General features: G+C 58.7%; 1 protein-coding gene across 29 annotated transcripts in view; it reads right to left on the bottom strand.

Moving 5' to 3' along the window:
* The window catches only part of LOC138843201 (uncharacterized), a 205,904-nt gene that overhangs the window by 46,151 nt on the left and 137,556 nt on the right, over positions 1 to 22,197 (bottom strand). For 18 of the 29 annotated variants that reach the window (XR_016214354.1, XR_016214355.1, XR_016214353.1 and 15 more), the window contains one exon: positions 17,564 to 19,488. The exons of 1 other annotated variant lie outside the window; for it this stretch is intronic. The gene's annotated coding sequence lies outside the window, so the exon portion shown is untranslated. 10 more of the 29 variants (XR_016214337.1, XR_016214364.1, XR_016214357.1 and 7 more) reach the window with 8 other exon arrangements.

Genomic DNA, 22,197 nt, shown 5'->3' with positions numbered 1-22,197 from the left:
GACATCGGGGCTGGACATGGCCTGGAGACCTGGTGCCAGATGTGAGGACAGAACCCTGACCCAGGGCCCCACGTCCCTCGCCCGAGTCCCTTTACCACTGGACGGCCCCACTCTGACCTTGATGGCCAGTGAGCGTCTGCCACCCTCCTGACAGGGACAGCCCCAGGGCTCCAATCTCCCCCAACCACAGACACCATGCGGTGTCCTCCCTTACACACGCCCACTCTGAAGTTCTAACTCGGTGGATGCAAAGGACCAGGGGCAGAGGTGGCAGCAGATCCCTCCCTGGTGGCCTGGTCAGTGCCCAGGGCTGTGACCGCTGTTGCCCTGTTCTTCCCCTGCTCCACCCTCCTGATGGGCTCTCACACCGGGCAGAGGTGGCTCTGCCTCTTGGGATGAGGTCACTGCCGAGGGCAGGCGAGTCCTAGCTTTGCGGTGACCCTGTGGTAGATCAGCTGCTGAGCGTCTGTCCCCGCAGGCTGTCACAGGATGGGACCCTGATGGCAGGTGGTGGTGTCCCTGGAGGTGCACCTGCTGTGGGAGTCATCCCTGACTCAGGCTTGTTTTGCCAACTGCAGAGCTGTTACTGGCCATTGGCTATTGAGGTCTCAAGAACAGTGGGGCCATGGAGGGGGCCAAGCAGCCTTGCTGCCTGCCTGGGCTGAGCTCTGCCTTTGGAGTGAGCATTTTGAGCAGAGACAGGGGTGCACAGAGCTGCCCTGGGGGCTCCGTGGTGAGCAGCGGGAGGTGCCCCACCCACAACCACTGCTCCTCTGCTCCTGGAGGCTGTGCAGCACCGGGTCTGTCTGCCTTGTCCTCCTCATGGGCCAGGGCCTGGGGGGTCTGGGCCACGCCCCCACACCACATCCACAGGTCTGCCTCAGGGTTGGAGGGCCAACCCCAACCCGCCAGAGTGGTGGAGGTGCTGCCAGCACCTCCTCACCGATGGACAGGGCTGTGTCACTGCAGGTGCCGGCATCGCGTGAGACTGCAGGATCTGACGCTGGCAGGGCCGGCTAGGGGTCCCGGCGCTTCCTGAAGGCGGTGAACACGATGGTGGGGGCCTTCTGGGAAATGGGCACCACATCCAACAAAGCAGAGAAACCCACGTGGAAGTGGCAGCTCGTGGGCTCCGTAAAGCCCTTTACGGCTCTGAGACCCAGGGTGCTGGGCTCCCCACCTCCTGGTCACAGACACCTCGGGCCCAGGCGTGCCCTGTGCTGAGCTATATCCTGCACACACGAGTAGGTCTGACAGAGCCCAACGCCGCCCTGTGGACATGAGGACCCCGGGGGGCAGGGGCCAGCGTCGGCCTGGGCTACACGCCCCCTTAGTATGCAGCAGTTCAGTGGACGTCAGTGCAAGGGGCAGCTCCCGGGTCTCTGTCCACCCAGACACGTGGGCCCTGTTGGTTCTCACGGTCCACAGCAGGGATCCACAGAGGCTCTGAGGATGCCTGACTGAGATCCTTGTCCCCCACCCACTTGGGAGCTTCCAGAACCAACAGAAACCCCAGCCCCGCCTCACTGGCACATGTGTGCCCAGCAAGGTCCCCAGAGGATTCAGAATCCAGTCCAGTCACGGTTCCCTGGTAGCCAAACACATGGCACAAGAGAGCGGTGTCCCTGAGGACAGAGAATTGGAGAGAGAGCCCCAAATCAGGCTCGGGGCCTCCCCGAGGGAGAGGGACAGAGAGGCAAGAAGAGGCAAGGACAAAGGAAAAGGCCAGTGGGGTTCACAGGAAGGAGCCAGCTGCCCCACAGCCCATGACCCACAGACGGCTGACAGCTCCCAGAACCTCGCCCAGGCTGCCGATGGCACCTAAGGACCCAGCACTACCCAGCAGCCAGGGGAGGTGGGAACTATTCTGGGTGCTTCCCGGGGCAGCCACCCTGCAACCAGGGGCTCCTATTGCTCACACCCCCTTGACAGAGATGGAATCAGAGGCCAAGGGGCAGGGACACCAAGGTGGGCAGCAGCGGGCAGTGGAGCCAGGACTCAGCCCAGGCCCTGGACCCGGTGTGGCTCCAAGCTGCCTCCTCCAGGCTCCCAGCACTCTGCTCCCCCGTGTGTGAGCACAGGTGCCCGAAACCAACACTAAGTCCTTCATGTTTTTCCATTCACAATTTATTGACCTAATGGATTTCTGTCTAACTCATAAATCTGTTAATTCTAGGCACAGAGGCAGTAGTGCAGGGCAATCCATGGGCACCAACAGAGGCAACGAAGTTCTTCCCAGGCAGCAGCTGCTCCCCGGGGACGGAGCAGCCACAGGGTCCTGTCCTTGGGGCAGCGAGGATGAGGGACCTTCGAAATGTGTTCTGGAAGGGCGAGGATTCTGAAGCTGGGCATCTCAGAGTCCATCTTCCTGTGGACGATCGTGGTGACCTGGGCAGCCAGAGAAGCCACGGGGTCCTGTCCTTGGGGCAGCGAGGATGAGGGACACTCTATGCTAGAGAGCACAGAGGCAAGGATTCTGGAAGCTACAAGTCTCAGAGTCCGTCTTCCCGTGGAAGATCGTGGTGACCTGGGGGCACCAGAAACACAGCTCAGCTGCAGCATCTGCCATGTAGACCCGTTGGTGGCCCCAGGACCCTCCTGGAGATGAGAGGTCAGAGGGCTTGGCCAGGGACAAGCTTACATGCGGGGAACATGGGCCGTGGCATGCAATGGCCTGGTCCCTGGTTCCTGTCCCTGAGGGCGAGTCCCTCACCACCAAGAGGTCCTTCCACAGGAAGTCTTCTTGCTGGTGCAGATCGAGTTTCTGGGCTTCTTTGGGTCTTAAACCTTGGAGAGGCGCCCGGACTGGGCAGTAGTTACCTGTGCACAGGACAGAGGGGCCCACACTGCCATTGTACCTCCCCTGCAAACATGGGAGACCCCAACAGAGTCCCCCGCAGGCAGAACCTCGCAGTAACAACCCTTTCTCCCGCCCCCGTGCAGACAGCACCTGTCCCACCTGACAGCCTTCTCACCTTGGTCCCAGGAGCCGCCATGGACACCTCCTGCCCCGCTCTGCTGAGGGACGCGGGAGCCACTGGGGACACTGAGGGCTTGGGGGACCCCAGTCAGTCCCGCCCCCCCAGGAAGTCCCCATCCAGGATGCGATTCTGGCCTCGGGATTCTTCTCCCTCTCCCGGGGCTCCCAGGAAGGGAGACGAGTGGTGCACAAATGAAAATGCAACAACAGAAATCAAATGAACAGAAATCAAAACACAAAAATGAACAAACTCACTCTGCTCCCATCACCAACAGAAAACATGAACTGTATCCACTACACCACACCAACAATGGAGACTGTTCTAGTGGAATAAAATGTTAAAATGGGAAAACACTAAATGAATATGAATGGTGGCAGGAAACAAAGTAAAATAGAAAAAGTACAAAGTAATCAAAAATGGAAAAAGAAAAAACAAATTTGACCCAACAGCAGCAGCAGGATGCGATTCTTCCTCCGGATTCCTCTCCCTCTCCAGGGCTCCCCCAGGAAGGGTCAGCAGGGCTGACGTCTGGGAGACCCTGAGCCAGCAGCTGACACAGATCAGCTCTCACGGCTCTGACTCCTTGAGCACAAACGAAGATGAAATAAACAGAAATGAAGTGAACAGAAATCAAAACACAAAATGGACAACGTCAGCTCACATCACCAACAGAAAACAGGAACTAAATGAACTCAACTAGACTCACAACTGAGACCAACCCTATCAGAACCGTTAAAAGTGAGAAAACACAAATAAATCAATAATAAAGCATAAAGAAAAAAATCCCAAGAACCTGAACTATATAACAAGTAATGCAGATGGCCTCCTGGTCTTATTTTAAAAAAAGGAATAAAAAAGAGAAAAAAACACAGAATGAAAAAATAGAAACCCAACAATGGGAGAAAATACAAAGAACAACCACAAACAAGAGGAAGCCAATGAAAAAGTGACAAGAAATCCAAATGGAAATGAAATATCCTAGGAAAATCAATAAGAAAGCTACAAGAGACTATAAATGTTGGAGGAAAAAATAAACAAAATAAGTAAGAAAACAAAATAATCAAAATGGAAAAAGAAAAAACATATTTGACTAAAACAACAGCAGCAGGAGGAAAAAAAAAAAACAAGGGAAACACAGGCAGCTGTTCCCAGCCCCAGGTCCCCGGGACAGCGCTTCCTGGGCAAATGACAGAACCCAGGCCCAGCCAAGGCTTTGTGCAGGCAGCGGGCATGACGTCACAATGGCGCCTTCTGATGTCAGAGCAGGAAACCGCAGCCGGTGCTGCCCTCTGCTGGTTTGCACAGGAACCTTTCCACTTGAGTAAGACAAAGACTGCACAATTCTTTCTTAGGTTGAAGAGAGAGATATTAGTGTTTTGAGAAATTAAACCCTGTAGGGTATTTCAAAACCTTTTCATTTCTAGTCTTAGCATCTTTCATAATTTTGCCTTTTGCAGACTCAATGTATCCACTCCTTTCTCTTCACCGCCTGAATGATCACCTCAAACCATGGTGCAGCGTCACTGGCATCGCGATGCTACATCAAATGTTCTGTCACTCAAGTCAGCGGTGCTGTGACGGAGCTGTAAAGCCACGGCTCACGGGCCTGCATCCCGTGCCAGTGTCTGTTCACGTCCCAGCTGCTCACTTCCCTGTTTGTTTAAAAGGATTTGATAACTTATTCGAAGGCAAATAGATGGAGAGGAGGACAGAGACAGGGAGACAGAGGAGAGAGAAATGTCAGCACCACTAACTTTGTACACAAAACCCACAGCAAACATGACTGACCTGGCCCATCCCACAGGCCACAGTGTGCAACCTGGTGGGGAAACCTCTCCTACAGAGCCTGCAGGTGTGGTGGACTGAGAAGGCCAGGCCAAGATGGCTGCGGGCAACAGGCTGTGATTGGATGGCTTCAGAAACTGCCTGGCTACAGGCTGTGATTGGTTAGGGCATAGACCGCCCCTTGACCGGATTGGCTGCCTTGGCTATATAAGCTGTTGTAGCAACTGAAATAAACGAGTCTGCAGACTGCCTGCCTCAGACCTGCTTTCACCCGACTCCTGGAGTCTGTGTGGTGACTCCGTGCCTCTTGCCCCCACCGTGCTCCTCCTCCCAGAAACGAATCCACTGCAACATGAAGGGGGGGGGGGGCTCCTGCAGGTCCTGGTGTCCCGGATCTCGGGGGAGACCCCAGCACAGCCTCTGTCTGCCCTGAGGACTCCCCTATGGGCTCGTCCCCTGCTGGAGCTTCGCAGCCATAACCTCACTCTGGCCCCAGCCTGGGAGGCAGGATGACCACCACCATTTCCCAGTGTGGGGGCTGTGGGTCTGGTCAATACTGGATGTGGGACACCCAGAGAGGCAGGAGTCCTGGGCAGGGGTACAGCTGATAGGTCAGCCAAGGGAAGACAGCCACAGTAGGCACTGGGGCTTCCCTGTGTAGGAGAACAAGAGGGAACTCTGGGAGGTGCAGGTATTCCTGGCCTGGCTGCTCCTGGTTCTCCCTGAGGACAAAGAAGGGGAGAGAGAGCCCCGAATCAGGCTTGAGGCCTCCAACAGGGGAGGGACAGAGAGGCAAGGAGAAGGGGCAAGGACAAAGGAAAGGCCAGTGGGGGTCACAGGAAGGAGCCAGCTCCCCCATAGCCCAGGACCCACAGAGGCTGACAGCTCCCAGAACCCCGCCCAGGCTGCCCATGGCCCCTAAGGACCCAGCACCACTCAGGAGCTCAGGAGAGTTGGGAACTATTCTGGGTGCCTCCCGGGGTGGGGGGGCCACCCTATACGGCAGGGGCTCCTATTGCTCATGCAACCTTAACAGAGCCAGAGACAGAGACTCAAGGGGTGGGAAACCAAACAGTGGCAGCAGCGGGCACTGGAGCCGGGACTCAGCCCAGGCCCCAGGCGCCGCTCCAAGCTGGCTGTCCAGGCTCCAGTGCTCTGCTCCCCGTGTGTGGCCACAGGTGCCCATTATGGTCACTGAGTCCTGATGATTTTCCATGCACATTTCTCAACATGACATCTGTCATAAATTACAAACCAGGCACTTCGCAGGCAGCAGCGGCGGTAGTGCAGGGACATCCGTGAGCACCCACCCAGGGCTACAAGTTCTTCCCAGGCAGCAGCTGCTCCCCGGGGGATGGAAAAGCCACTGGGGTCCTGTGCCTGGGGCAGTGAGGACGAGGCACACTCCACATGGGTATCCAAGGCAGCACCCACACGCCGTCCAGGCAATAGACTCCGGGAGCTGACATCACCTGGTTCCTCCAGTGGGAGTCCCCGGAGCCCTCAGAGTACTGAGCCCCAGGGTGCTGGGCTCCCCACCTCCTGTCATGGACGCCTCGGGCCCAGGCGTGCCCTGCGCTGAGCAGTTTCCTGCACACACGTGCGGGTGCTGGCAGAGGCCGAGGCCGCCCCTCTGGAGATGAGGACCCTGGGGTGGGGGGCAGGAGTCAGCCAGGGCGGTGCTGTGTGCTCCCACCCTGGAGGAGCTGCAGCCTACCAGGCGGGACCACACACCCACGGCCACAGCACACAGGACACACAGAAGACCTGTCCACCCCCCTCTCTCCACTGCCCGTGGCCCTGGCCCCTCCTGCCAGCCCTGGGCACAGGAGGCACAAGCACCAGGGCCACCAGCTCAGCCCAGAGCGCACTCCTGGTCCTGCCCTCAGGGTGGCCCTGCACCTTGCAGACCCAGAAGGCACCCGTTCTCCTGAGACCTCCCGTCCACGTGTGGGTGTCAGAGGGGACTGGAATTTGACGAGGCAGAACCTAACTGGGGCCTAATCAGTGTCCTGCTGCCCTGCCCCAAGAGAACACCCTCACCCTCCGCCTGCTCCTAGCAATGCCCATGCTCACAACTCATGAAATACCCACACCACCGCAAGACCCAGACGCAACCTGTCCTGGGACCCAGGTGACTCAATATACAATATTCCTAGTGCTTAACACCTGAATCTCCCCAGGGAGATGCCCCGACTGATCCTTCCAGCTCACAGCTGGTTCTAATTCCAGGGCGATGGTGGGAGGAGCCGCCCGCTACCACACCCCATTAGTTGCAGCTGGTCAGTGGACCCCTGTGCAAGGGGCAGCTCCCAGGTCTCCGTCCACCCAGACACATGGGCCCTCTTGGTTCTCACTGTCCAGAGCAGGGATCCACAGAGGCTCTGAGGACGCCTGACTGAGGTCCTTGACCCCCACCCACCTGGGAGCTTCCAGAACCACAGAAACCCCAACCCCGTCTCTCCCCACCTCTCCACCCAGCAATGTTCCCCAGAGGATTCAGAATCCGGTCCAGCCACAGTTCCCTGGGAGCCAAACACATGGCGCAAGAGGCGGTGCAGGTGAAGGGGTCTGTCAGGGGGAGGGGCTCACCTGTAATGGGGGCTGCCAAGTCCCAGGGGTGGCCATCTGCCCATAAGAACCCAGGAGAGCTTGGAGCGGACACAGACCAAGTCCGCAGGACCCTGCACAAGGAGTCGCCAGGGTTCTTGGCTTAAGGCTGCAGCTGGTCGTCTCAGGTCACGGGTGCGAGTACCAGAGTGGAAAATCCACAGCACCGGGGGCTCTGAGCCTGAGGGGGAGCACTGAGACACACAGGCTCCATGAGAGCCCCAAGCTTTCCCTGCCCTGTGGCCCTGTTCTCTCCGAGTTCTGGGCAGGCTGGGTGATGCTGCCCACGGCGAAGGCGCATCCCCACGGTGCTGGAGACACTCATCTGGGCTCCACAGAAACTCACAGACACCCCGGGTGCTCATTCTTTCCCATCCCCAGGGGCAGGAGAGGGGCGGGCTCAGCAACTGCCGAGTTCTGAGGCTCCACCCTGGGCCCGGCTCCCCCTGCCTCCCCAGATCCAGTCATTGGGTCCCACGGAACAACTGTCCCAAGGCAGTGGCCAGGGTCAACAAGGAGTCATAGAACCTAGATCCTAAAACACAGCTTTGTATTTGCACGTTGATAATTCAATTAAACATCACTAGCCACCTCTTTCTACCTCCAGGAGGAAGAACAAGGACACCATGGGAAGCCTTCTCAGGTGCTAAAAAAAATCACGGGAACAGAGAACTCAGAACCTGATTCTGATGCGTGAATCACTTCTGTATCATGATGCTCTTCTCAGATACACTCCACTCCATGCACTGGCCTAAGGACGTTCCTCTGTCACAGGTGGAGCTGTCTCCTCCACACTGAGCCCCTGGGCCCAGGGCTGGCAGCTGCTCCCGGGTGCTGACGCCCCGGCTCTGCCCCAGCTGCTCCCTGTGTGGGGCAGGAATCAGCAGCCACCTGGGCCTGGGAGGAACTGTTCATTGGGGAGGGGCCTGGCTCTTCATCTTGGCCTCAGTTTCCCTGTTTGTGAAGGAGGGGCCAATGCCCACAGCCCAGGTCTGCAGGGGTGGAGCTGAGGCTGTGAATGCAAGCTGAGCCTGAGGCAGAGGCCCAGCTCCACAGGGAGCCAGGGAGCCAGTGGGGGAGGGGCGGCAGCCCCTGGACCTGGAGCCTGAGCCCCCCTCTCCCAAGGGAGGGAATTGCTCTGCCTCCCTGGTGTCAGGGAAGGGCACACAGGCAGACTGTCACATGGGCGTCCAGATGCCAGAACTCACTTTCCCTGCACACACAGGAGGAGGAGGGGCCTGCGGATGGACATCCCCAGGGACAGCCCTGAACCACTGAAGATCAGGGACACTGGGCCCCTCCCCCACAACCCTGGGTCACTCTGCCTTGTGTCTGTGCCCGGATGGGGACAGAGGCTGTGACCTGAGCTAAGGTATAGAATGGGTGGGGCTCATCTTAAGCAGTGACCTTGTAGCCTTCAGTAGTTCCCTGCATAGTAGAGACCCCTCTGTCCAGTGCTGTCCTGGAGTGCACTTTGGGCAGCCTCCAAGGCTCCCTATGCCAGGCTCACCTGTGCCCCCACCCTGTGGGGTCCGGGGCTCTGGTTCCCCAGCAGTGCCCACGCAGCCAGGATGGAGCAGCCCCGGCCACACTAGCACTTCCTACTCAGGTTCACTGGGCCAGCTTCAGACCCTCCCTCCGCTCTCCCAGGGCTCGGTCTGCAGACACCCTGGTGGGGGAGAGGAAAGCCAGGGAGAAAGAAAGGGATCCGAGTCCAGTGTCTCTGTCACTGCGCCATCTGCAGCCTCCCTGAGCCCAGCTCTCACACAGTGAGCTCGATAGAGACAGGTGTGCACCTAGAACCAGTGTGCGGGACGCCTCACAGGGTCACGTCCACAGTGCGTGAGATACCTCAAAGGAAGGCCCCGTAAATAAGACATATGAAAGAGAAGACAGGCAAGAAGGAAGTGCTTGGGGCTGGCACTGAGGCGTGGTGGGTAAAGCTACCACCTGCTGTGGCCAGATCCCATCTGGGTGCTGGTTTGAGTCCCGCCTGCTCCACTTTGGATCCAGCTCTCTGCTATGGCCTGGGAAAGCAGTAGAAGATGGCCCAAGTTCTGCACCCATCTGGGAGACTCAGAAGAAGCTCCTGGCTCCCTGTCTCAGATCACCACAGCTCTAGCCGTTGCTGCCACTTGGTGAGGGAACCAGTGGATATAAGGGTGATTGAGAGAAAGACAGTATAACTCTGACTTTGAAATTAATAAATAAATCTTTAAAAAATGTATTTAAAAAAGTGTTTGCAATCACAAAGAATTGGTGTTGGTGACACATGAGGACCTGCCTGTCGTGACAGGACCTCAGAATCCACAGCTGCAGACACTGCCACAGGCAGAGACCATGACGCGACATCCTGCAGGACACCCACACGGCCTGGCCACACGGACGCTCCACGTTACAGGGAAGAGGGGGCCCATGAATGCGACCCCAGCACCAACACCCCAGCGTCTGCAGGGACAGCACTCATCCTGCCCGCTGGCCTGTGGGGTGAGAGCCCTCAGTGCCGCTGCACAGGGGGCCGGGGCACGGCCTTCCTAACAAGCCAGGTACACGCGGCCTCTGCATGAACCCGCCCACTCCCAGCTGTGTCCACCAGAGACCCTCTCAGGGCTGCGTGTGCAGGGTGTGTGCACACCTGCTCTGAGACCCCTGGGAGTTGTGAATAGTAGAGGCACCGTGCCCAAATCAGGGTGTCCATGCTCAGACACCACCCTGTGGTAGACAGGAAGGGGCGGTTCCTGTGGGCACTGTGACAGCCGAGGGACCCAGGCCCCGAGGAGCAGCCTCCAGGATCAAGTGTCTGCAGTGAGCCCGTCCAGGCCGCACGTGCACCACATGTGCTCTGCTGGTTACCCACACCCACGCTGCCTCCTCACAGCCTGTGCCCACGTCACAGATCCCGGCCCCACACAGACGCTGCACGGCCAAGGACACCAGGCACGGACAGGAGAACCAGGACTCCAAGCAGGGCGGCCTGGCCCTGACTTTGGTTCTTAACCCCGGTCGTCCTCAGCTCCTGATTGGACACACGGATGCGCAGTAAGAGGTCTGGAAAGAGACTCCCCAGGGCGCTGGGTCAGGAGCATGCGCCCTGCGGCTTCCCCTCTGTGCAGCGTGCAGTCGTGGGACTGGGCTTTGGGAAGACAGAAACAAGTTCTGCGGGGTAAATCAGAGGTGCTGCCGCCCTGCCCCAGGAGGACCCCCACAGCCCCAGGCCTGCTCCCAGCTGTGCCCAAACTCACACCCCCAAAATCCCCCACACCAAGGCAAGGCCGCGCTCAGCGTTTCCTGGGACCCAGGTGACCACTACAAACTCTCCTGATACGGAACACCTGCGTCTCCCTGGGGAGATGCCCGGGCCTCTGTGGCTTCCAGCCCGCAGGTGGTTCTAATCCCAGGCGAGAGTGGGAAGAGCCGCCCGCTGCCACGGCCCCGTTGGTGTGCAGCTGCTCAGTGGACGCCTGTGCAAGGGGTGGCTCCGGTGTTCCCATCCACCCCGCTCCAGGCGCCCTCTGGGTCTGCACGTCCCACTGCAGGGATCCCCAGGGCACTCTGAGGACGCCAGACAGAGAGCCTTGTCCTGGGCACCACCGGAAGCTTCCTGAACCGCAGAACTCCCATGCCGACCTCTCCCGCAGCAGTGCACCCAGCAAGGTCCCCAGAGGATTCAGAATCCATCCCACCACCCTCTGCAGGGAGCCAGACCACAGCACAGAGAGCCAGGCAGGGGAGGGGCTCACCTGGTGATGGCACTGTGTAGTCCCAGTGCGCTCTGTCTGCAAGCCGGGGAACCAGGAGCGCTGGGGGCCAGGCACAGACCCAGCCCGCAGGCTCCTGACCCCCTGGTGTCCTTCTCAGACTCAGGATGCACTGTGAGCCCAGGGTCCACGGGTTCGAGCTCCAGATCAGAAAGCCACAGGACCTGGGTTCTGACCCTGAGCTGGGAGAGCTAAGACCGCAGGCCCAGAGAGAGCCCAGCTCGCCCTTCCTCTGCCGCCCTCCTGTCTCCGAGGTCCCCAGTGATGATGGTGCTGCCCACTCGGAAGTGGAGCCCGTGCCTGCTCAGACTCCCATCTAGGATCCACACACTCCTAAAGCCGCATCCAGTCACCCAATCTTCCCGTCTGGGGGCAGCAGAAGGGAGGGCCCAGCACCTAGGACACCCAGAGGCTCCACCCTGCACCCAGCTCTCAGGGCCTCCCCTATCTGGTTTCTGGAGACACCGGACCGGGGCAACAGCCAAGGTGAACAGAGTCTTGGAACTCAGATGCTAACAAGGCCCTTCGCTCGAACGTTCCTAACTTCATGAAACGTCACCTAGCCTACCTGCGCTTCACCTAGGGATGAAAACATGACATCAGGGAAGCCTTACCAGGTGTTAAAGAAAATTCATGGGAATCATGGACTTGGACCAGGCACCAGCACTGGGCCCACACCCCCTACCCAAACAGATTCATCAGGCCCACGGGGCTGGGGCTGCGGCACAAGACCCAGAGGCAGTTCATTAATCAGGTAGTGAGCAATTAACTAGTTAAGAGGTGCCCGACTGGCAGGTGTGGGGACTGAACTGGAGCCCTGGTGCTGATCTCCCCACCTCACTTCCTGTTGTCCAGCAAAGCTGTCGCACCTGTCATGGAGAGGGGTCCTCAGCACCTGCTCCAGTTCTGGGAGCTGCCTGACTCGTGACCATGTCTCTGTGATAATGCTGTCCTCACATGGACTCCACTCCATGCACCTGGCCTAAGAAGCTTCCTTTAGTCACAGGAAAGAGTTGTCTCTGAACCTGAGCCCTGAGCCAGGTCCTGGCATCTGCTCTTGGATGCTGACGCCCAGGACTCTGACCCCCAGGGCTCCCAGGTCAGGGGAGGAACAGAGGCCACCTGGACTGGATAGGAAGAGAGGACAAAGAAGGGGAGAGAGAGCCTCAAATCAGGTTCAGGGCCTCCAACAAGGGGGGGGGGACAGAGAGGCAAGGACAAGGGGCAAGGACAAAGGAAAGGCCAGTGGGGGTCACAGGAAGGAGCCAGCTCCCCCACAGCCCAGGACCCACAGACGGCTGACATCTCCCAGAACCCCGCCAGACATCAAGGCCTAAGGACCCAGCCCTACCCAGCAGCCAGGGGAGTCTGGTGCTGTTCCGGGGGCTTCCTTGGAGGCAGGTGCTCCTGTCACTCACACCCCCTGGACAGAGCCAGAAACAGAGCCCCGGGGGTGGGAAACCAAGGCAGTGGCAGCCGCGGGCACTGGAGCCAGGACTCAGCCCAGGCCCCGGGCGCGGCTCCAAGCTGCCTCCTTCAGGCTCCCAGCGCTCCGCTCCCCGGTGTGTGAGCACAGGTGCCCGAATCAACACTAAGTCCTTCATGTTTCTCCATCCACAAATTTATGACCTAATGGATTTCTCTTAAACTCCTATTTAAACAGTTAACATGCAGGCACAGAGGCAGTAGTGCAGGGCAATCCCTGGGCACCAACAGAGGCAACGAGGTTCTTCCCAGGCAGCAGCTGCTCCCCGGGGACAGAGGAGCCACAGAGTCCTGTCCTTGGGGCAGCGAGGACGAGGGACATTCAACACCTGTTCAGGAAGGGCGAGGATTCTGAAAATGGGATTCTCAGGTCCATTTTCCAGTGGGCGATCGTGGTAACTTGGGGGCAGCAGAGAATCCACAAGGTCCTGTCCTTGGGGCAGCGAGGACAAGGGACATTCAACACCTCTTCTGGAAGAGCGATGATACTGAGCTGGGCGTCTCGGAGTCCATCTTCCAGAGGACGATGGTGGTGACCTGTGGGCAGGGAGAGAAGCTCAGGGTCCTGTCCTTGGTGCAGCGAGAAAGAAGGACACTCTACTCCTGCAGACCTCAGAGGCAAGGATTCTGAAGCTGGAAGTCTTGGAGTCCGTCTTCCCGTGGATGATGGGGAGACCTGGGTAACCAGAGACATAGCTCTGCTGCAGCATCTGCCGGGTAGACCCTTTGGTCGCCCCAGGGCCCTCTTGGATTTGAGAGGTCAGAGGGCTGGGGCAGGGACAAGCTGACAAGGGGAGAACATGGCCCTGTCATGCCATGGCCTGGTCCCTGGTTCCTGTCCTTGTGACACCCCAGGGCACTTTGACTAGTGACAAGGCCACAGACCAGCAGGGAGGTGGCAGGTGCCTCATCCAAGCCAGAGGAGATGCCCACCCTGGGGCTCAGCCCCCCGAGGACAGACACGGGGAGGCAGTGCTGGCAGAACAGAGCTGTAGGGATGCCAGCGCCCCTGCCATGGCCCAGCACAGCCCTGGCTGCTGGCCTGGTCTACAGCTCACGGCAGGGAACACCGAGCCAGGCAGACAGAGGGGTCCCCTCTCTCATGTGCTCACAGCCCGTCGCACACCTGCAGGGCCTTGTGTGCAAGACTCATGAGGCCACTGTGGCCCTCAGAGACACCCATCTCCCAGGGGGGCACGTTGAGGCTCCAAGGACTGAAGGGCCCCACTGGAAGGTCAGGGGCTCTCAGGAGGGACGGGACCCGGATGTCTGAGTCTCAGAGGAACAGATGCGCTCCCCTCACTCCCCGCCCTTGAGAAATGGGCCACGGGCCTCCGGCACAGGAGCCATGGCCTGCAGGAAGGACAGAAATGCCCAGGACACGGTCTCCCTGCACCTGGCAGCCCCACCTCCACCTGCCCAGCGTCTGCGCTCCCTTGTCCAGGTGGGAGCTGCTGCATCTCCCATGGAGACCCCGGGGCAGTCTGTCTGTCCTGAGGATGGGATGGCGGTGAGGATGCTCCTAGGCACTCGGCCACACTGCCTGGCCCAGGGCTGGGGCAGAGGGCAAGGACGAGCAGTGCCGAGACCTCGGCTCCACGTCTCAGGAGAGGGACCCCCGGCTGCTGCAGCCTGGGGCCTGTCAGGAGCTGCCGCGGCCTCCCCCCTCCTTAGACCCTGGTACAGAGCTGCACACAGCCAGCCCACGCGGGATGGCTCATGCTGCTGGAGCCTCCAGAACCTGCAGGGGTGATCCCACAGCCCCTCTGCACTCTCCCCTGACCAAGGAGGGCCATGGGCATCAGTGTGAGTCCTCCCCTCTCCCCTATGCACCTGCTCCATTCCTGCACACAGATGCAAAGCCAATGGACACCCTGGCTGTCTGGGGTGACCCCACCCGCTGTGGGTGAGTCCCTTACCACCAAGAGGTCCTTCCACAGGAAGTCTTCTTGCTGGTACAGATCAGGTTTCCGGGGCTTCTTTGGATCCTAAACCTTGTAGAGCCACCCGGACTGGGCAGTAGTTACCTGTGCAGGGGAGAGAGGAGAACGCACTTCCACCACCCCTCCCCGGCAAACATGGGAGACCCCAACTGAGTCCCCTGCAGGCAGAACCTCGCAGTAACAACCCTTTCTCCCGCCCCCGTGCAGACAGCACCTGTCCCACCTGACAGCCTTCTCACCTTGGTCCAGGAGCCGCCATGGACACCTCCTGCCCCGCTCTGCTGAGGGACGCGGGAGCCACTGGGCACACAGAGGGCTTGGGGGACTGGCAATCGGTCCCCGCCCCAGGAAGTCCCCATCCAGGATGCGATTCTGGCCTCGGGATTCTTCTCCCTCTCCCGGGGCTCCCAGGAAGGGAGACGAGTGGTGCACAAATGAAAATGCAACAACAGAAATCAAATGAACAGAAATCAGAACACAAAAATGAACAAACTCACTCTGCTCCCGTTACCAACAGAAAACATGAACTGTAACCACTACACACCAACAACGGAGACTGTTCTTTTGAAGAAAATGTTAAAATGAGAAAACACAAAATGAACATGAATGGTGGCAGGAAACAAAGTAAAATAGAAAAAGGACAAAGTAATCAAAATGGAAAAAGAAAAAGCAAATTTGACCAAACGGGAGCCGCAGGATCTGATTCTTCCTCCGGATTCCTCTCCCTCTCCAGGGCTCCCCCAGGAAGGGTCAGCAGGGCTGACGTCTGGGAGACCCCGAGCCAGCAGCTGACACAGATCAGCTCTCACGGCTCTGACTCCTTGAGCACAAACGAACATGAAACAAACAGAAATCAAATGAACAGAAATCAGAACACAAAATGGACAAAGTCAGCTCACATCACCAACAGAAAACAGGAACTAAATGAACTCAACTAGACTCACAACTGAGACCGACCCTATCGAAACAGTTAAAAGTGAGAAAACACAAAAAAGGAATAAATCATAAAGAAAAAAATTCATAAAACTTCACTGTAATAAAAATCCAAGCAGACTCACAGTCTTATTAAAAAAAAGGGAATAAAAATGAGAAAAAAACTCAAAGTGAACAAAGGTAAACCAAATAATGGGAGAAAATATAAAGAACAACCACAAAAAGAGGAAAGCCAAGGAAAAAAGTGAAGAAAAAATCCAAACAGAAATGAAATATCTAAGGAAAATCAATAAGAAAGGGAAAAAGAATACGAATACTGGAGGAAATCATAATAAATAAAATGGAAAAAAAGAACAAAATAATCAAAAGAAAAAACAAATTGGACCAAAACAACAGCAGCTTGAAGAATAAAAACAAAACAAGAAAACAAACAGGCAGCTGTTCCCAGCCCCAGGTCCCCGGGACAGCGCTTCCTGGGCAAATGACAGAACCCAGGCCCAGCCAAGGCTTTGTGCAGGCAGCGGGCATGACATCACAATGGTGCCTTCTGATGTCAGAGCAGGAAACTGCAGCAGGTGCTGCCCTCTGCTGGTTTACACAGGCGCCTTTCCACTTTAAAAAAAAAAGAGAAATTCTTCCTTAGGTTGAAGATAGAGATATTACTGTTTTGAAATTAAACCCTGTACGATATTTCAAAACCTTTTCATTTCTAGTCTTAGCATCTTCCATAATTTTGCCTTTTGCAGACTCAGTGTATCCACTCCTTTCTCTTCACCCCCTGAATAATCGCTCTCAAACCATGGTGCAGCGTCACTGGCATCGCGACGCTACATCAAATGTTCTGTCACTCAAGTCAGCGGTGCTGTGACAGAGCTGTAAAGCCACGGCTCACGGGGCCTGCGTCCCGAACGAGTGTCTGTTCAGGTCCCAGCTGCTCCACTTTTAGTTTTAAAGGGATTTCTTTATTTATTCGAAGGCAGATGGAGAAGGACAGAGAGAGGGAGACAGAGAAGGTCCCCGTGTTAGCACCACAAACTGTGCACGGCAGGAGCCCCAGCAAACGTGACTGACCTGGGCCATCCCACAGCCTACCGGTGTGCAACCTGGTGGGGAAACCTTTCCTACAGAGGCTGCAGGGGGGGCTCCTGCAGGACCTGGTGTCCCGGATCTCGGGGGAGACCCCAGCACAGCCTCTGTCTGCCCTGAGGACTCCCCTATGGGCTCATCCACTGCTGGGAGCTTCGCAGCCATAACCTCACTCCATCTCTGCTGCCCGTGGCCCTGGCCCCTCCTGCCAGAACTGGGCGAAGGAGTCACAGCACCCGGGCCACCAGCGCAGCCCAGAGCTCAGGCCTTCCCTTGGGCTGCGCATGGACCTCGAGGCCCCGGCAGCACCCGTTCTCCTGAGATCCCCGCAGTCCACGTGGGTGTAAGAGGGGACTGGGCTTGACCAAGGAGAAACAAAACTGGGGCCTAATCAGGGGTCCTGCTGCCCCTGCCCCAAGAGGACGCCCACAGCCCCAGTCTGCTCTTCCCTGTGCCCAAAACCACACCCCACATAACCCGTACACTACCCAGGGCCCAGGTTCAAAGTTTCCTGGGACCTCTGCGAGTCAGTGGAACACATTCCTGATATTTAACACCTGGATCCTCAAGGGGAGATGCCCAGGACTCTGGGGCTTCCAGCCAGCAGGTGGTTCTAATCCCGGAGGGGTGTTCGAGGAGCCACCCGCCGCCACAGCCCCTTCAGTGTGCAGCTGGTCAGAGCACGCCTGTGTCAGGGGCAGCCCCCAGAGCCCCACCACCCAGCCACGCGGGCCCTCTTGGTTCTCACAGTCCACAGCAGGGATCCGCAGAGGCTCTGAGGACGCCTGACAGAGGTCCTTGTCCCCTGCCCCACATGGAAGCCTCCAGAACCCAGAAATCCCAGACCCCACCTCTCCCCCACCTCTGCATCCAGCAATGTCCCCAGAGGATTCAGAATCGTCATGCCACAGTTCCCGGGAGCCAAAGAGAGGGTGCAAAGGAGGGGTGCAGGGGAGGGGGTCTGTCAGAGGAAGGGGCTCACCTCTGATGGTGGCTGAAAATTCCAGGGGCAGCCTTCTGCCAAGTAGGAAACCAGGAGAGCTGGGAGCAGGTGCACACCGAGTCCGCAGGACCCAGGACCAGGACCCAGCAGCCGCCGGGTTCTTCTCGGTCTCGGGCTGCAGCCGGGAGTCCCAGGTCACGGGTGCGAGTTCCAGAGTGGAAAAGCCACAGCACCGGGGGCTCTGAGCCCTGAGGGGGAGCACTGAGACGCGCAGGCTCCATGAGAGCCCCGAGCTGCCCCTGCCCTGCGGCCCTGTTCTCTCCGAGTTCTGGTGGGCTGGGTGGTGCTGCCCACGGCGAGGGTGGATCCCCACGGGTTCTGGACATGCTCATCTGGGCTCCACAGAAATTCAGACACCCCGGGTCGCTCAGTCTTTCCCATCCAGGGGCAGGAGAGGGGGGCTCAGCACCTGCAGGTGCTCTGAGGCTCCACCCCGGGCCCGGCTCCCCCTGCCTCCCCAGATCCAGTCATTGGTGATGCCCAGAACAACCGTCCCAGTACACCGGCCAGGGTCAACCAGAGTCGCAGAACCAAGTTTCTAAAACAAGGCTTTGTATTCCGATTTCAGAATTCAATTAAACATCACCCAGCCACCTCTTTCTACCTCTAGACAGAAGACAACGTCACGGGAAGCCTTACCAGATGTTAAATAAAATTCATGGAAGGCAACGGACTGGATAAGGGACATGCACTGGGCCCAAGACCCAACTCAGATGGCTTCATCCAGGCACTGTGCTGTGGCTGAGGCACAAGGCCCTGTATCCAGCTCACTAATTAGGCTGTGAGCAATTAAATAGTAAGAGGTGACCAACTGGCAGGTGTGGGACTGAACTGGAGCCCTGGTGCTGATCTCCCCACCTCACTTCCTGCTGTCCAGCAATGCTGTGGCACCTGTCATGGAGTGGGGTCCTCAGCACCTGCTCCAGTTCTGGGAGCTGCCTGACTCATGACCATTTCTCTGTGATAATGCTGTCCTCACATGGACTCCACTCCATGGACTTGCCTAAGGAGCTCCTTCAGCCCCGGGAAAGAGTTATCTCTGAACCTGAGCCCTGAGCCAGGTCCTGGCATCAGCTCCCGGATGCTGACACCCAGGGCTCTGATACCAGGGCTCCCAGGTCAGGGGAGGAACAGCGGACACCTGGACTGGATAGGAACAGAGGACAAAGAAGGGAGAGAGAGCCCCAAATCAAGCTCGGGGGCTCCCAATGGGGAGGGACAGAGAGGCAAGGACAAGGGGCAAGGACAAAGGAAAGGCCAGTGGGGGTCACAGGTCACAGGAAGGAGCCAGCTCCCACACGGCCCAGGACCCACAGAGGCTGACAGCTCCCAGAACCCCACTGAGACATCAAGGCCTCTAAGGACCAGCCCTACCCAGCAGCCAGGGGAGTCTGATGCTGTTCCGGGTGCTTCCTTGGAGGCAGGTGCTCCTTTCACTCACACCCCCTGGACAGAGCCAGAAACAGAGCCCCAGGGGGTGGGAAACCAAGGCAGTGGCAGCCGCAGGCACTGGAGCTGGGACTTAGCCCAGGCCCCGGGCGCTGCTCCAAGCTGCCTTCTCCAGGCTCCCAGCGCCCCGCTCCCCGTGTGTGAGCACAGGTGCCCGAACCCACACTGAGGCCTTCATGTTTCTCCAGCCACTATTTATGGATGTAATTGATTTCTGTCTAACTCATAAATCTGTTCGTTGCAGGCACAGAGGCAGTAGTGCAGGGCAATCCATGGGCACCAACAGAGGCAACGAGGTTCTTCCCAGGCAGCAGCTGCACCCCAGAGATGGAGCAGCCACGGGGTCCTGTCCTTGGGGCAGCGAGGACAAGGGACATTCAACACCTCTTCTGGAAGAGCGAGGATTCTGAGCTGGGCGTCTCGGAGTCCATCTTCCTGTGGATGATGGTGGTGACCTGGGGTCAGCCAGAGAAGCCACGGGGTCCTGTGCTTGGCAGCGAGGACGAAGGACACTCTACTCCTGGAGACCACAGGGGCAAGGATTCTGAAGCTGGAAGACTTGGAGTCTGTCTTCCCATGGAATGGGGAGACCGGGCTCACCAGAGACATAGCTCTGCCGCAGCATCTGCCGTGTAGATGCTTTGGTCGCCCCAGGGGCCTCTTGGATTAGAGAGGTCAGAGGGCTGGGGCAGGGACAAGCTGACAAGGGGAGAACATGGCCCTGTCACGCTATGGCCTGGTCCCTGGTTCCTGTCCCTGTGACACCTCAGGGCACTTTGAATGCTGACGAAACCCACAGACCATCATGGAGGTGGCAGGAGCCTCGTCCAAGCCAGAGCAGATGCCCACCCTGGGGCTCGGCCCCTGAGGACAGACATGGGAAGGCAGTGCTGGCAGCACAGAGCTGTAGTGATGCCAGTGTCCCTGCCAGGCCTCAGCACAGCCCCGGCTGCTGGCCTGGTCTACAGCTCACGGCAGGGACCTTCGAGCCCGGCAGCCACAGAGGGGACCTCTCTCTCACGTGCTCACCGCCCGTAAGCACCATGCAGGACCCTGTGTGCAAGACTCATGGGGCCATTGTGGCCCTCAGAGACACCCATCTCCCAGGGGGGCACGTTGAGGCTCCAAGGACTGAAGGGCCCGACTCGAAGGTCAGGGGCACTCAGGAGGGACGGACCCGGACGTCTTAGTCTCAGAGAGGAGCAGATGTGCTCACCTCCTTCTGCGCCCATGGGAAATGGGCCAGGGGCCTCCGGCACAGGAGGTCCTGTGCCTGAGGCAGTGAGGACGAGGCACACTCCACACGGGTCTCCAAGGCAGGACCCACACGCTGTCCAGGAGACTGATTCTGGGAGCTGACATCACCTGGTTCCTCTAGTGGGAGTCCCCGGAGCCCTCAGAGCACTGAGCCCAGGGTGCTGGTCTCCCCACCTCCTGGTCATGGACGCCTCGGGCCCAGGCGTGCCCTGCGCTGAGCAGTTTCCTGCACACACGTGCGGGTGCTGGCAGAGGCCGAGGCCGCCCCTCTGGAGATGAGGACCCTGGGGTGGGGGGCAGGAGTCAGCCAGGGCGGTGCTGTGTCTGCTCCCACCCTGGAGGAGCTGCAGCCTGCCAGGGTGGGACCACACGCCCACGGCCACAGCACACAGGACACACAGAAGACCTGTGCACCCCCCTCTCTCCACTGCCCGTGGCCCTGGCCCCTCCTGCCAGCCCTGGGCACAGGAGGCACAAGCACCAGGGCCACCAGCTCAGCCCAGAGCGCACTCCTGGTCCTGCCCTCAGGGCGGCCCTGCACCTTGCAGACCCAGAAGGCACCCGTTCTCTGAGACCTCCCCACGTCCACGTGTGGGTGTCAGAGGGGACTGGAATTTGACGAGGCAGAACCTAACTGGGGCCTAATCAGTGGTCCTGCTGCCCCTGCCCCAAGAGGACACCCTCAGCACACGCCTACTCCTAGCAATGCCCATGCTCACAACTCATGAAATCCCCACACCACCGCAAGACCCAGACGCAACCTGTCCTGGGACCTTGTGATTCAATATAAAATATTCCTAATGCTTAACACCTGAATCTCCCCGGGGAGATCCCTGGACTGCTCCTTCCAGCCAGCAGCTGGTTCTAATCCCCAGGGCGAGGGTGGGAGGAGCCGCCCGCTACCACGCCCCATTAGTGTGCAGCTGGTCAGTGGACGCCTGTGCAAGGGGCAGCTCCTGGGTCTCCATCCACCCAGCCACGTGGGCCCTCTTGGTTCTCACGGTCCAGAGCAGGGATCCACAGAGGCTCTGAGGACGCCTGACTGAGGTCCTTCCCCCACCAACCCTGGAGCTTCCAGAACCTCAGAAATCCCAGACCCCACCTCTCCCCCACCTCTGCATCCAGCAAGGTCCCCGGAGGATGCAGAATCCATTCCAGCCAGGGTGCCCAAGGAGCCAAACACATGGCACAAGAAGCTGTGCAGGGGATGGGATCAGTCAGGGGGAGGGGCTCACCTGTGATGGTGGCTGCTAAGTCCCATCAGAGGCTGTCTGCCCAGTAGGAAACCAGGAGAGCTGGGAGTGGGTGCAGACCCAGTCCGCAGGATCCAGGATCCAGGACCCAGGACCCAGGACCCAGCAGCCGCCGGGTTCTTCTCGGTCTCGGGCTGCAGCCGGGAGTACAAGTCACAGGTGTGAGTTGCAGAGTGGAAAAGCCACAGCACCGGGGGCTCTGAGCCTGAGGGGGAGCACTGAGACGCGCAGGCTCCATGAGAGCCCCGAGCTGCCCCTGCCCTGCGGCCCTGTTCTCTCCGAGTTCTGGGCGGGCTGGATGGTGCTGCCCACAGTGAGGGCGGATCCCCATGGTGCTGGACGCGCTCATCTGGCCTCCACAGAAACTCAGATATCCCGGGTCGCTCAGTCTTTCCCATCTGGGGGCAGGAGAGGGGGGCTCAGCACCCGCAGGGGCTCTGAGGCTCCACCCCGGGCCCGGCTCCCCCTGCCTCCCCAGATCCAGTCATTGGTGGTGCCTGAAACAACCATCCCAGGACAGTGGCCAGCGTCAACAAGGAGTCATAGAACCTAGATCCTAAAAGACTTGTGTTTGGACATTGATAATTCAATTTAAAATCACCCAGCCACCTCTTTCAACCTCCAGGAGGAAGAACAAGGACACCATGGGAAGCC

Source organism: Oryctolagus cuniculus, chromosome 10 (assembly GCF_051225735.1).
Source record: "Oryctolagus cuniculus isolate XC-2025 breed Fujian yellow rabbit chromosome 10, ASM5122573v1, whole genome shotgun sequence".
Lineage (NCBI taxonomy): Eukaryota > Metazoa > Chordata > Mammalia > Lagomorpha > Leporidae > Oryctolagus > Oryctolagus cuniculus.
Note: the sequence above shows the minus strand (reverse complement) of the source record. Positions and strands in the feature narration are given on the sequence as shown.